Here is a 16,722-nt window from a genome sequence, read left to right as displayed (position 1 = left end):
AGTAGTAGTAGTAATAATAGTAGAAGTAGAAGTAGCATAATCTTCCCATATTGGAATGTAAAATTTGTTGAGTTCCTTTTTATTATTCTTTCATGTTTACCTTTTTACACTTCTCTTGAATCTTCTGTTTGAATGTTGATTTTCTATTCAGCTCTGGTCTTTTCATCAGGAATGCTTGAAAGCCCCCCATTTCATTAAATATCTTTCCCCTGAAGGATTCTACCCAGTTTTGCTGAATAGGTTATTCTTGATTATAATCCTACCTCCTTTGCCTTCTCGAATATCATATTCCAATGTATGCTTCTTTAAGGTGGAAGCTGATAAATATTGTGTCATTCTGATTGTGGCTCCATGGTATTTGAATTTTTTTTCTGAATGACTGCAATATTTTGTTTTAAACATGGGAGTTCTCATTTTGGGATCTCTTTCAGGTAGTGATTTGGGGATTCTTTTTAATTCTTATTTTACCCCCTGGATCTAAGATATTATGTCATTTTCCTTGACAATTTGTTAAACTATGATGTCTAGGCTTTTTAAAGAATCATGACTTTCATGTAGTACAATAATTTTTAAATTGTGTCTCCTCAATCTATTTTCCAGGTCAGTAATTTTTCCAGTGAGATATTTAGCATTTTTTCCTATTTTTTCATACTTTTGACTTTGATTTATTGTTTCTTGATGTCTCATGGAGTAATTAGCTTCCAATTGCCCAATTTTAATTTTTAAGGAGTTACTTCTTTTAACAACCTTTTGTATCTCTTTCCCCATTTAGTCTATTCTGTTTTTAAGGAGTTTTTTTCTATAAATTTTTGTGCCTCTTTTACCATTGCAGCAATTTTATTTTTAAGGTTTTATTTTATTCAGGTGTGTGTGTGTGTGTGTGTGTGTGTGTGTGTGTACGCATGCCTCTTTTGACAAGCTGTTAATTCTCTTTTCATAATTGTCTTACATCACTCTCATTTTCTTCCCAGACTTTTCCTCTACCACTCTCATCTTTTTCTTTAACTGTTTCCTGAAATCTCATTTGGCTTTTGTCCAACTAGCATTTTTTTTTCTTTTAGGCTTTGGTTGTAGCTGTTTTCACATTCTTATTTTCTTCTGAGTTTGTGTCTTGGTCTTCCTTGCCTATGGTCAAATTCTTTTGTTGTTGTTTGCTCATTTTTCCAGCCTATTTCTTGACTTTGAACTTTCTGTTAAAGTTGGGATCTGCTCACTTGAGGAAAGGGACTTTTCTTATGCTGCTGTTTTCATAGTCACTTCTTGGAGTTTTGCAAGTTTTTAGTGCTTTTAAGATGATATAATCTGATGAGAGATATGGTCTCTGATCTGCTCTTTACCCAGGAAGGACACCTGCTCCCTTATAGCTACAAATGCTAACACTCCTCAGCCCTGGAACTGTGATCTGGATCCCTACTCCCTTGTGGCCAACCAGAAGCACTCATATCCACCCTAGAACTGTGACCTAGAACTACTTAGAGAAAATAGTGTTTCCAAATAGTTCCAGCTTTACCCAGTTTCACCAAAATTCTTCTGTAATCTCTTTCTGACCAGTTTTCTGACCTCCTTATCATATCTGGGCTAAGAGTATCTGAAGTTGCTGCTTCTGCAGTGGCCTCCAAGGCCCACTACTGCTGCTGATGCTGGGCTCTGGGCCAGTTCCTACCATAGTCACAGATCTCTCCTATCTTAGGTTAAGAAAATGTCTCACTCTGACCTTTGGTTGGCTCTGCTGCTCCAAAATCTTATTTGAGTAGTTATTTTAAAGGTTTTTGGCAGGGAATGTTGGGAGAATTCTGCTGAGTTGCTGCCTGTACTCTGCCCTCTTTGCCTTGCCTATCAAAACCCTACTACTCTTTATCTGCACCATGACCTCCAATCCTTTGATGTCTCAATTCTCTTGCAGTCCATCTCTCCTACCCTACCCACTCTGTCTTATTCAAATCTCCTCTAGCCCATTTATCATTTCACCAATTATGCACTGCCCAGCCTTGGATCACTCTCATCATTTGTTGTCTTTGCTCCTACATACATGGATCACTCTCATCATTTGTTGTCTTTGCTTCTACATACAAGAATGAGTGAAGGTGGAAAAAAATCATATAAGAATTCTGACTTGGGTCTATTACAAATTTTTCCCAATCAACTGGGCCCTCACTATTGCAATGCAATCCCTCTAAACTTGCCTTATCAACTATACCACTCATCACAATGACTCTTTCAAGTCTTTTCATCCCTCCTCAAATTTCCCATTCCCCCCACCCATTCCCATTCCTTAAGTTGAAAACCTTGCCTCATACTTTACAGAAAAATTGAGGCCATTTGCTATGAGATCCATCTATTCCTCATTTCACATCACTCATATGCCTTCTGTCATTATCTCCTCCTTCAACTCTATTTCACATAATAAGACAGTCTTACTCCTTGCCAAGTCCAAACACTAATGCCTGCTCAAGCAATCCCATTCTGCCATTTTTCTAACATTACTATAATCATTTACTACCATGTCTTGTGTATCTAATAGATTCCACTGATCCGCCATTCTATTTCTTAGCCGCTACCAGATAATTTTGATAGTTACTGCTTTATAGTATAGTTCGAGATTTGGTACAACTAGTTCACGTTCCTTCACATATATTTTCATTAATTTCTTTGATATTTTTGATATAAATTCTTCCAAATGAATTTTGTTATGATTTTTTCTAGCTCTACATAATAATTTTTGGTAGTTTGATTGGCATAGCACTTAGCAAATTAATTTAGGTGGAATTATCATTTTATTATATTGTCTCGGTCTATCCATGAGCAGTTGATATTTCTCCAATTGTTTAAATCTGACTTTATTTGTGTGAAAAGTGTTTTGTAGTTGTGTTCATATAGTTCCTTAGTTTGTCTGACAGGTAGATTCCCAAGTATTTCATATTGTCTACAGTTATATTAAATGGAATTTTTCTTTCTATCTCTTGCTATTGGCCTTTGTTGGTTACATAGAGAAATGGTGATAATTTATGTGGGTTTATTTTATATCCTGCAACCTTACTAAAGTTGTTAATTATTTCGAGTAGTTTTTAGTTGATTTTCTAGAATTCTCTAAGTATACCATCAAATCATGTGCAAAGAGTGATAGTTTTTTTTTTACTCATTGCCTAGTCTAATTCATTCAATTTCTTTTCCTTGTCATTGCTATAGCTAACATTTCTAGTACAATATTGAATAATATTAGTAATAATGGATATCTTTACTTCATCCTTGATCTTATTGGGGAGACTTCTAGCTTATCCCCATTACAAATAATGCTAATAGTTTTAGATAGATACTATTTATCATTTTAAAGAAAGCTCCATTTATGCATATGTTTTTTTTTAAATTTTAATTCATTCTAAACTTCAGAAATAAAACAAGCATTGCTATAACATAATATAATAGAAAAAAAGATTCAACATGAATTTCTCAATCTATGTACAACTTGCTATTCCTATCATATATATATATATATATCTATATATATAGATATATATATAATAAATTTATTGTGTAACTTTGCTTTTTAAATTAATTTTTTCCCTTTTTCCCCTCTCCTTCCTACCTTAGAGAAGGCTGTCATTAGACCCAAATATGTGTGTGTGTGTGTGTGTGTGTGTGTGTGTGTGTGTGTTGTATATGCACTTCTACTTATTAGTTCTCTGTATGCAGATAGTATCTTCTTTCATATATCCTTTGTGGTTAATTTGGGTATTTACAATAGTCAAGATGACTTAGTCACTCAAAGTTGTTATTAAAACAATATGGTTGTTTGCTGCATACAATGTGCTCTTGCTTCTACTCATTTTTCTCTTCATTATTTTCTGCAACTCTATCCATGTTTTTCTAAGATTATTTAGCTCATCATTTTTTATAGCGCAGCAGTATTTCATCACAATCATATACCACAAGTTGTTCAGCCATTCCACAATTGATGGGTTTCCCTGCAATTTCTAGTTCTTTGCCACCACAAAGAGAGCTGCTGCAGATATTTTAGAATGTTTGTGTGTATACACACACACACACATGCATACACATGTATATGTGTGTATATATATATATGTATTCATCTTGGGAAATAGACCTAGTAGTGATATTGCTGAATCAAAGGGTATAGGCTGTTTAATAAGTGTTTGGGCATAATTCCAGGTTGTTCTCCAAAATGGTTGGATCAGTTCACAATTCTACCAATAGTTAACAGTTCCAATTTTTCCACATCCCCTCCAACATTTGTTGCTTTCCTTTTCAGTCATTTTAGACAACCTGATAGGTATAAAATGATATCTCAAGGTTGTTTTAATTTGCATTTCTCCAATCAATAATGATTTAGAGAATTTTTTCATATTACTGTAAATTGTTTTGATTTCTTCATCAGAAAACTGATGTTTATATTCTGGGACCATTTATCAATTGAGGAATGACTCATATTCTTATAGACTCAATAAAGTTCTTTATATATTTGAGATATGAGACCTTTATCTGAGAATCTATCTATAAATTTTCCCCTAATTTACTGTTTTCCTTTTGATCTTGGCAACAATTTTTTTTATTTGTACAAACCTTTTTAATTTAATGTAATTGAAATTTCCATTTAACATCTCACACTGCTCTCTATCTCTTATTTATTCATAAATTGTTTGCATTTCCATAAGGCTGATAGGTAATATAGTCCATGTTCTTGAAATTTTCTTCTAATATCTCTCTTTATGTCTAGGACATGTATCCATTTTGACCTTGTCTTGGTAAATAGTATAAGATACTGATCTATGCCAGTTCCTTCCAGACTGCTTTCCAGTGTTCCCAACAATGTTTATTTTATTTTATTTTTAACTAAATAATGAATTTTTATCCTAAAACTTAAGTTTTTACACTTATCAAATTCAAGGTTAGTATATTTATTAGCTGCTGTAAATTGCATTTCTTCCACTGATTCACTTTTCTATTTCTTAGTATAGTTTTGATAATTGCTGCTTTATAATATAGTTAAAGACCTGGTACAGCTTTTTTTGTTAATTCTTTAGATATTCTTGACTTTTTGCTCTTCCAAATGGATTTTGTTATGTTTTTTCTATTTCAATAAAATAATTTTTTGATAATTTAATTGGGATGACATCGAATATATTAATTAATTTAGGTAAAATTGTCATTTTTATTTTATTGGCCCTGTCTACCCACCAGCAATTCATCTTTCTCCAATTATTTAAATCTGTATATGTTTCATGACCTGATTTAGAGAATGGGCCTTCCACTACAGTTTTCTTAAAGTGAACTCACCTAGCCTCCTTGTGGATTCACATTGGGAATACTATATTGCGCATATACTAAGGATAAAGCTGTCATTGTTCATTCTTTTGTTACATATAAGGAAATGATAAAAAAATAATTTGGGCATCTATATGCTATAGCAACACTATTCCAATCAATCAGTAAGCATTTATTAAGTGCCTCTTATGTTCCAAGCATTGTGCCAAGCACTGGGGACACAAAAAGAGGTGAAGCACTGGCCCTTTCCTCAAGTAGTTTACAATCTAATGGGGGAGCTAACCAGGAAATACTTGTGTTTGTGTGTGTGTATGTGTGTGTGTGTGTGTGTGTTTGTGTGTGTGCTCACCAGTGCATACTTTATACAGGATAACTATGAAACAATTAATAAAGCGAAGGTACTAGAATTGGGAAAGATTAGGCTAGTCTTCCTGTAAAAGATAGGCTTTCAGTTGGGACTTTTAAAAAACCCAGGAGGCCAGTAGGCAAAGATGAGGAGGAAGAGCATTCAAGGCATGGGGAGACTTAAAGGAGCCAAGATGGTGGAGTAAGTGGGAAATAGCCTGAACTCTTCCCCAATTCATCTCCTACAACTGCATCTATTGAGATAATCATATGATTGATTTTGCAAACATTTACATGATTTTTTTTCTTTTCAACTTACTATCTGTTGAAGAATCTGTTAAAGAAGATCATTTTAACTTCCTCTGAGAGGGAACTTAGTCTGCATACAAAGACCTGAACTAATAGAACTCTGCCTTGTCGTTGGTGACTTTTGAGTAAATAGGAAGAAATATTGGAGATCTCTTACAGGGAAGAAAGGAAACATCAGTGGCTGTGACATTAACTGCTGTCACTCCTTTTTCTTTCTATCTGGGTTGCCATGTGACTATTATATGGCCCCTCTTTTTTCTAATTCCTGTTATATCTAAGCTTTCCTGATCTTTGCTGACTATCCTAGATGGAAGAGATTAGAGGTCCAGCAACTAGAGTTCTTAGCTGAATTTGCTGGTAGCCATAGTAACCAAGCCCAGTGAGGAGCCACATCTACAGAGCATCCTGTGTGACCTGGTCCAGCAGCGGATTGACTTGTACCCAAGACACCCTGTACTACAAGTAAAAAAATAACATGTTCATTGGCTATGCCACATCTAGAAGTGAATTTGATGAGGGCATATATACGTGTGTGTATGTGTAGATAGATAGATAGATAGATAGATAGATCTCTATTTTTAAAAATTACCATTTTGTTTAAACATACTCTCTGCAGAGAATGAAGTGGCAGAGGAGAAGCAGTTTCCAGTATCACACATTTTATAATTCAGTTCTTTCTATATCTTCTCAATAAATATTCTTTTGTAAATACTCATTGATGTTAATTGTTTAAATGATATTAAGGGCAGATCAGCTTGTTGAATGATATTAGGGTACTAATCACTGGTTCAGTCTTATTGAAGATAAATTAAATGGTAATGATATTGGGGGAAAATACATCGAATGGGATCTTGTGAGGGATAGTACCTAGAAAAAGACAACCTCCTCCATCCATCAGAATTATGGTCTAGAACCCTGAAGTTCTGAGCCTTGGTCTGGGAACTCAACAAGCCAGTCTAAGCAGTTATGGAAGAGTGAGCCCATAGCTTATGTGTGTTACAGATATAAAACAAATAATGTTAGTATATTGCTACCTAGGGAAATGTTCCTATTTAAATAATATTTTTAAAATCTGTGACTGTATACATGGGCATTTTCTCTGTCAATGCAAATTAAAACCTACGGCTATGTTAGTAGATGGTCTTTCAGTGTTGCTGAGGCTAAAAATGTTCATTATTTGGTGGCAATATTTTGCTAAATTCCTCTCTGTAATTATCTATTCAGATTCTTTGTTAATAGGCATGCAGAAAAATATCTAGACTATACTGGGCGCTTTGTCTTGAGAAATCTACCAGAACTAGCACTCCACAAGCATAACCCCAAGAACCCAGTTCATCTCCACAAAATGATAAAGTATCAGAAAAAGATTTTAGGATATATGAACACTTCTTATTTGAATTGAAAATGGAGTGCTGTCCATATTTTAGGTAAAGTGAGCATGATTTATTTAAGTAAATGCTATATTTCATATGATGGAATATCAATTTTGTTTCTGAGAACCACAACTAAAGCTACAAATACTGTCCTGGTTAGTGAAATGGATTTTTTTTTTCATTTCAGCTTTCAGTGAGATAGTTCTTATAAAGAAACCTGATAGAAATTCTTAAGAGAGGATTGGGAATTGCTGGGAGGGGGGAATGAGAGAACCTTACAGCATTAAACACCACTTTCCATGAGAACAATTAGTGATGTAACTGTATTCTTAAAAAATGAACTGCTTTAGAATGAAATTACTTACAAGTATCAACCCTGATAAAATCTCCATAAAAGTTCCACACTTCTGAGAAGCAATCTTCTGAGAAAAATATTTATTGGAATTCATAGTTAGGCCTTGATGTTGTTTTAGCTCAAATTAATTAATGTTCTGGTCACTTGATAGCCCATGATCAAAATCTCCAGGGTTTTGTGAAGGGAAAGCCTAGCTATGCACATGCCACAAATATGCATCTTGTTGTGACTATTGTAAAATAGGCATGCCTATTATAATTTTTTTTGTTAGCCCACCAACTATAACAGCCATTTTGCTTTCAATGATCAAAAGCATGAACAACAATCCTAACTAATTTGGAATTCTCATATCTAGAATTTACCACTCAATTTTGTCATTCTTGCTTTCTTTATTATATAGTACTTAAACCTTTTTTTTAATCAATAGCCTATATTTTTATAGATGTGGCAGGGCATGCAAATTGCTTCACTATAATATGTAAATAATATTATAAGGTTTGGAAAGCTCTAGCAGCACCACACCTCTATGAAATAGGCAGTGTAAGCTTCCTCCTCCACATTTTATAGAAGATTTAGAGAGATACAGAGAATTGCACAGTGACACAGCTAGCAAGTAGAAGAATCAAAAATTGAACTCAGGTTTCACAATTTCAAATCCTATGCTTTTCCCAAGATACCGTGCTGTGTCTATGTGTGGACCTAATTAAAACAGAAGAACATTGGCATAATGTATAGATGATACTAATGATAATAATATTAATAATGCTGTTGTTGTTTAGTCATTTTCAATCATGCCTGACAATTTATGACTCCATATGGAATTTTCTTGATAGAGATAATAGAGTGGTTTGCCATTTCCTGCTCCAGCTTATTTTACAGATGAAGAAACTGAGGCAAACAAGGTTAAGCGACTTGCCCAGGGTCACACAGCTAGTAAGTGTCTGAGGTCAGATTTCAACTCCATTTTTTCTGACTCCAGGCCCAGCGCTCTATGCACCAACACTTATATAGTACTTACTGTGCACTAAGCCCTATGCTACGCATTTTGTGATTATTACCTCATGATCATCACAACAGCCTTGAAAGGTTGTTGTCCTTTGTGCTTGAAGACAACCAAAATCATCTCACTATATTGGGGTCAACGATCAGACCAAAATGAGCCTGGAAGACCCTACCACATATCAGGCCCAAATAGTCCGTGTGAACATTTGGAGTTGAGATGTCTCTAAATTTGTGCATCTCACGTTTCTTTTGAGATACCACAATTCTGCTTTGCTCATAGAGCACAGTACCTTCTATGATGCTGGCATGCCATGCTGGGTGGGCCCATGCTAGTGTCTCTCATGTCTCAAATCAATTCCAAATTCTTCAGAGAGACCTCATAGCATTTCTTACACTCTTCGTGTGAGAACTTGCCTTTTATGAGAAATTTGTAAAATTGTCTTTTAGGTGAATATATGATTGCCATTCAAACAACATGGCCAGCTCATCAGAGTTGTGCTCTCTGCAATAGAGTTTCAATTCTTGGCAGTTCAGCTTAAGAAAGGACCTCAGTATTCAGTACTTTATCTTGCCAGGTGATCTTCAGAATCTTCTAAAACAATTCAAATGGGAAAATTTAATTTCCTGGCATGGCACTAGTAGACTGTCTAGGTTTCACAGGCATACAACAATGAGGTCAGCACAACGGCTCTGTAGACCTTCAGTTTGGTAGGCAGCCTAATATTTCTTTCCCACACTTTCCTTCTGAACTTCCCTAACACTGAGCTAGCTCTGGTAATGAATGTGATAATCTCCTTATCTATGTGTACATCCCTGGAAAATATACTGCCAAGGTAAGTGAACTTATCCGTAGCATTCAAAATTTCTTTGCTATTAATATTATTCCTGTTTTACAGACAAGGCAACTGAGGCAAACAGAGGCCAAGTGACTTGCCAAGAGTCACACAGCTAGTGAGTGTCTGGGGTCGATTTGAACTCAGGTTTTTCTAACTCTAGGCACACTGCTCTATACACTAGAGTACCTAACTGCCTGTGTATATGGTTTTTAGTTTATTTACATAAAGCAAATACTTGGTGTAGACCATATACTGTAATGGAAAGGCCATTGGAGTAAGACTCAGGAGACTTAAACTCTAGTTATGGCTCTGCCATTTGTGGGGACTGGGCATATCACTTCAACTTTCTGGGTCTCAGTTTCAACTACAAAGGAGTGGGGCAGAGATGAACCAGATAATCATTAGTGTGTCTTCCTGCTCTAACACTCAATGTTTCAGTGATTCATAGGACAGTTTGAGTGAGTTGGTTTCCTTGATGCGAACACTGCCAAGTCCCCTTAAAGTCAAGAATGTTCCTAACTAAATGACTAGCAATCTCCTCTGTAAAGTGAGATCTTTGGCCTAGATGGTCAAACATTTCTAGGTATAATGAAATGTTGGGCCAGAAATTTAAAATAAATGACATATGTGATTTTTATATTCACTATGTAATTGATTGAAGACAGGGGCTTTTGAAGAGAAAAGAAGAACTATTAACAACTATGTTGTTATGCGAAAGGTTCTCCAAGTAATAAGGAAGATTCCAATGAAGACAACCTTGAGATTTTACTTTATAAGTAGCAAGTTTGTAGAAATGACAAAAGATAAGTATAGTTAATGTTAAAGGGGCTATAAGAAAACCAAACGCACTTTGGTGGATCTGTAAATCTATAAATTGGTCCAACTATTCTGGGACAGAGTTTAGAATTATGCTTTAAAAAAGGGACTAAGTGGCCATACATTTTGAGCCACAGATTCCAACTACTAGGCATGTACTCCCAAGAAGATCAAAGGCAGAAAAAAGGTCCCAAATACACCAAAATATTCATGCAAAAGGTAAGAGAGGAAGCATAAATATAGCACTTACTAAGTGTGTGCTAAGTGCTTTTATAAATATATGTGTGTCTAATTTGATCTTTACACTAAACCTGAGAAGTAGGCTGAATTATTATTCCCATTTTATAGATAAGTAAACAGAGGTCACACAGCTAATCAGTATCTGAAGCCAGATCATAACTCACTTCTTCCAGAGTCTAGGTCCTGTATTCTACCCACTGTGCCACTAGGTATTTCAGTGGCAGAACTTTTTGTAGTAGCAATGAGCTAGAAACAAAATCTATTGGAGAATGCATTGTATATTGAGGTATAGCATTGTAATAGAATATTCTGGCCCTAGAACAATTCAAAGAAGCATGGAAAAACATGGAAGTTGATTTAGAATAAAGTAAGCTGAATCAAAAAATGAAAATAAAACTATAATATAAATGGAAAGAAAAAAAGATGAAATCAAGCATTTGATTCTTATACCTTCTGGCTATCTTACTGTGTATTCTGTGGCTTTCTGAACCTTATTTTCCTCTCTTACAGAATGGGGGAAAATATTCATTCATCTCATCTCAGAGGTTTCTTGTGGAGCAAAAGAATTTTGTAAACATTACTGTGCTGCTTAAATATGAGTTACTATTATGATCATGATATCATAATGGTCAAAGAGAGACAGACAGAGAGACAGAAAGGGACAGAGAGACAGAAAGGGACAGAGAGACAGAGAGAGAGGGAGAGACAGAGAGAGAGACAGAGAGACAGAGAGAGAGACAGACAGACAGAGAGACAGAAAGGGACAGAGAGACAGAGAGGGACAGAGAGACAGAGAGGGACAGAGAGACAGAGAGAGAGACAGAGAGACAGAGAGAGAGAGACAGAGAGACAGAGAGAGAGAGAGAGACAGACAGACAGAGAGACAGACCGACAGACAAAGAATCAGCTGCTTATGGGAAAAGGGGTTTCTATAGTTAACCTCTGGTGGGGAAACTCAGAGCTCCTTAATGAGAACAATGTTGTAACTTTCGAAATTAATAGGGAAATATCTAAACATACTCTTGTATTACCTTATAACTTGAGATTATTAAATTGAATAAAGACACAAGTTGTATACTGAAGGATCACCAATTTAGTTAGGATACGTTTGAACTATGTTGCTGCTGAAATAAGAAAAGAGTAGGGAAGGAAATTTGGAAGAGGGATGAGCTTTGTGGGCAAGATAATGAGTTCGGTTTTGGGAATGTTGAGGTGAAATACGGACTGGAAATCAGCAACAGAAGAGTATTTGAGAATCATTGTTATAAAGATAGTAATTGAGTCCATGGGAGCTAATGAGGTAAAAAGCTAGATATTACAGAGAGAAACTATCAAGAAGTTTACAATAAAGCTTTGAGATATCTGGTATGGGTTATAAATGAGAAAATGAGACTGTGAAAAAGTAAAGTGAAAGGTAGGAGAAGAACCAGGAGAGAGTAATGTCACAGAAATATAGAATGGGAAGAGTATCTGGGGGAAAAAGCAATAAACAATGTGAAATGACATGTAAAGGATAAAGCTTAAGAAGAGGCAATTAGAATTGTCAAAAAAGAGCTTATTGTTAGCTTATTGGTATTTAAAACAGCATTTCCGGGTGAGTGATAAGTTGGAAGGTGGATGGCAAAGGGTTTGGAAGAGGAGGAAAATAATGGAGATACTGAGTATCAATTATTTTTTCAAAGAGTTTGTCTTAAAAAGATGGGAATACAGAACAATAGCTAGCACGAATGGTGGGATCTAATCAGGGATTTTTTAGGATGCAAGTGTGGGGAGGGTGAATTTGTAGGCAGAAGAGAAAAGAAACCAGGGTGAGGCTGAAGATTAGAGAAAAAGAGATGATAGTGAAAAAGACAAGGGAGGATGAGAGCAAGAATGAGTTAAGAGGAGTTGGTTTTGGTAAAGAGAATGACTACCTTTTCAGAGAATGGAATAAAGGAAGAAATAACAAAGAGTGATGTCGGGAGGTTCTGAGATGTGGAGAAAAGGAGAGGAAATTTGTTGAGAAAGGCCTTAATTTTTTCTGTAATACACAAAGACATCAGTTAAGAGGTGGGGAGAAAGGGTACAAGAGATGTCTTGAGAAGAGAGAAGAAAGAGAAGAAATAAGAAGTTTTGGAAATTCTTTGTGGAGAGTAGAATAGAGAACCAAATGTTGTTTAGTTAATTACTTGTATCCTACCCTTTGTGAACCTATTTGGGGTTTTCTTCACAAAGATATTGGAGTAGTTTGCCATTTCCTTCTCTAGCTCATTTTACCAATGAGGATCTGAGGCAAATAGGGTTAAGTGACTTGCCCAGGGTCACACTGCTAGTAAGTTTCTGAGGCCACATTTGAATTCAGGTCCCCTTGACTCCAGGGCCAACACTGTATCCACTGCACCACCTAGCTGCCCCTAGAGAACCAATTAGGGAGGTATAAAGGTATTGTTTTGATTCTAGTATCTGCCAAGAAAACTCCAAATGGGGTCACAAAAAGTTGGATGATCATATGATCAGTTTAGTTATGAAAAACACAATTCAAACAGAATTCCTGGCAGCTTCTATCCATGTCTCTCATATATTTGGAGTAACCGGACAAGAAATACCACCACCTTGGACTGACTCCATACTTAGTCATCTTAGGACCATGGAAGGTGGAGGGCCAGAATAAATATCTCTTTACCTATGCTATAGTGGACAAACTCCCAGCTCTTTACTCCTTGAGTACACTAAAGTTTAATGTGATGTGAAAAACCATAGGCCTATAAGATACATAAATTAATGTGTGTTCTTTGAGTTTAAAATTTGCCATACACAATAAAAATTTTGTAGAGAGGCTGGAATAGTTCTTCCTCAAAGGCACTTAAGCAGCCCTTGAGACATAATTTCCTTAGGAGACTAATGATTGGGTCCTTGATATAGCTTCCTGGTAACCCAAATTTAAAAAGGGTCAGAGGCATGAAAAGCGCTACCTATTCTTTCAAGCATCTGACCATAAAGCATCATGGTCAATATAGAGATGGGAAGGCTTTGCTCCCTTGCATCAAGATTATATCCTTATTGAATATCCTTTCAATGCTGTGGTTGTCAACTTCTATTTGTTAACTGTTGAACAACCTAATTAGTATTTAGTCATTCCTATTTTGAACCTTGAGTGAAGTCTGGCCTGCTATAAGAGGTTTATAGAATTTTCTTTGTGAAGTTAGGTAGAAAGTTTGCTCATTTCAATATGAAAGTTTTAGTTTTTATGGAATTGTATAACATGATAAAGTAAGTATAGTTAATGTTCAATATTCTAAAAATGACCGAGAATAATGTAATTTGATATTTTCTTCACTTGGTGATTATGAAAAAAGGGCTTTCACTTGTTTAAACTTTAGGCCTGAAAACCTTAAAATTAAACTGATATGGTTAAATATTCTAACCATTTAAACAGGATATCAAATAAAGCAGAGTAGAATAAAGGCTCTTCATTGAATGGCTGTGTTATATGGGGAAAATACCCTTATTTTACATAAAAGAATGAGTGCAATTACCTAGATAAACTTCTAAGTCAGTTAAGAGGCCTGATTCCTATCATGGAAGGGGAGTGGGTTTCTTAGTTGGGAAACTACCCTTTATCTCATATCCAACAGATGTCACAGATGTTATGTAATGAATCAATTGCTAATGCAAAACCAACACAATATCTCTCTTACACAGCTAGAGATGTAGCAATACAGAAGAACAAACAGGAAAAGCCAGCCATGCTGAGAATCACTGATATGTCTTCAAGAAACAACAAAGTGTCTCGGTGGTAGCTAAATTGTTCACTTTAGAGACCTTTGATACAGTTTTGGAACCACAGACACTAAACAGTTGAGTAGAACAGTAATGAGGGAAAATAGTACTTGTTTCTTCATGAAGGGAAAATACCTAAGACCTTCTCTAGTAATGAGGTAGTTAGAATTTTTCATTTGAGAATTGGCAAAAAGTTTTAGAGACAGGAAGTGTTATATATAAAGAATGGCAAGACTTGGTTAAAATCCAAATATAGGTAGTGAAGATGAGCAAGTGCTCAAATATTACTTTATAATTTTAAAACTACAGAACAGGAAAAAAAAGAGTGGTGCTATTTCATAAACATGGAAAGGATGAAATTTAAAGAAAATGTTGCTCCCAAAAATATACAAGTTTATTAAACTCTAATTTTCCTTTTGATTGTATAGACTGATTCTATCATTCTATCATTAATTCAATTGAATTTTTACTTCAGAATGGAAGTTAAAGAATAACAGAGTTGTAATGAAACTTGGAAAATCTAGGGAAGTCTTTTGTGTATAAGAATCCCCTCTACACATTTCCAGAGTAACTATCCAGACTTCATTTGAGGACCACTGGAGAAGGGGAAACCAACAGAGGCCCCCCTTCCCATTCCATTTTTGGAGCATTTTTATTTTTAGGGAATTATTCTTTATATCAAGTAGAAGCCTACCTCTCTCCAATTTCCACCAACTGCTTCTATTCAATTCTTCATCCTGGGAACAAAAAAGAATTCTGTCCTTTTCCACGTAATGATCCTTCTAATACTTGATGACTCATTCGCCCCTTAGTCTTCTCTCACCCAAGTTAGAGCACAACCATTTCCTTTGACCAATATTCATGTACCATAGTCTCAAAGTGACTCACCATCCTGGTCATATACTTTTGTATGTTCTCCAGCTTTTCAATATCCTTCTTAAAATTTGGTTTTCATAAGTGAACCCGCAATTCTAGTTACACAGTGTGATAATTACCTCCTCTGCTCTAGACAATACACTACTCGTAATGGATCGTGAAACCAAATTAACCTTCATGTCTGTAGTTTTGCACTGTTGATCATAGTGCTTTTGTGGTCGATTAAAGACCAGAGGTATTTTGCAAACAAACTGTTGCAATTGTGAATTTTATTTTTTTTTTACTCAAGGTATTTATCTCTAATTTTTTCTTATTAGGGTCAGTCCATTGTTCTAATCTGTTGAGGACTTTTGGCATTCTTTTACTTCTATTAAGCATGCTTTAAATCTAACCCAGAAAAATGTTAAATGATAAAAAAGATGAAGAGCTTCAGGAAGTTAGGCACACAAATACATGACTGTGAGGCTGTAAAGGGATCTACCCATTGTGAAAGAGAAAACAAACAAACAAGAACAATTTGAAATTATGTGAGCAAAGTTAGTAAATTGTTCATATGTTTTGTCCCAGATATCCCACTGCTCCCTTAATGAGGTCAGATGAAGAAAGTTTCCACAAATACCAAAATACTCAAAATAGGGAGTTTTGATGGGAACTAAATATTAGAAAGAGGATGGTTAATGATTGGACAATGGCCAAACCACTTGTAGTAGATGAGTTTTTACATTAGTGTAATACTAGAAACATGTTTTATGTTACTGTACTATAAGAAACCAATGAGCAGGTGTTTCTATAGTACTGATTCATCTCAGTACTTAGGGATAGCAGAAGGAAGTTTCCCAACCACTAGTACCTACAACTCATGGAAAGGAATAAGGCAAAGAGCGTGGCCAGAACTCAGTGTAAGGATCATGGACAACAAACAAGGCAAAATAGGAAGAAGAGTATTGTGAAAAATCAGCAGGCCCCTGAGGGCCGTGGAAGTTTTCAGAAGAAAACAAAACTTATGAAACATGGAAGCTGTTCTGTTCCAAAAATATTGTAGGGCCAGGAGGAATGCAATGTGACAAAGAAGTATGAGTTCTCTGTTTTGGGATCTAGAATTGGCTGATTTTTCTTCCTACTGTTGCCCAGAAGTCTGGTTGTCATATGAGTGACAAGAGCTATTGTCTTTTGGAGTTAAACTGTCTGATCACATGTAGTCATCTACAATTGACAGCTGCCCTTGTTTTTTAACTGCTGAAATTCCCTGGTGGAGCCTGGATTGACTAGGACTTTGACTACTGTGGCCACTTCTGCCACTGTGGCCATAGCCCTGGATTTAATCAGGCAATGATTAAAATTGCCAGTGACCAGTACGATAGAGAAAATTCTGATTCTGAACCAGGGACAGACTGAAAAGCTGAGACAAATGAAGAGCCCAGTGGATACTGGCAGCTAATTGCAATCCCGTTAGTCAGAGAGCAAAGATGGAAAACTGCTCATTTCTCTCATCACTATCCCCTCCATTTACCTTGTCTATAGTTTATGAACA

Source organism: Trichosurus vulpecula, chromosome 2 (genome assembly GCF_011100635.1).
Source record: "Trichosurus vulpecula isolate mTriVul1 chromosome 2, mTriVul1.pri, whole genome shotgun sequence".
Taxonomy (NCBI): domain Eukaryota; kingdom Metazoa; phylum Chordata; class Mammalia; order Diprotodontia; family Phalangeridae; genus Trichosurus; species Trichosurus vulpecula.
Note: the sequence above shows the minus strand (reverse complement) of the source record.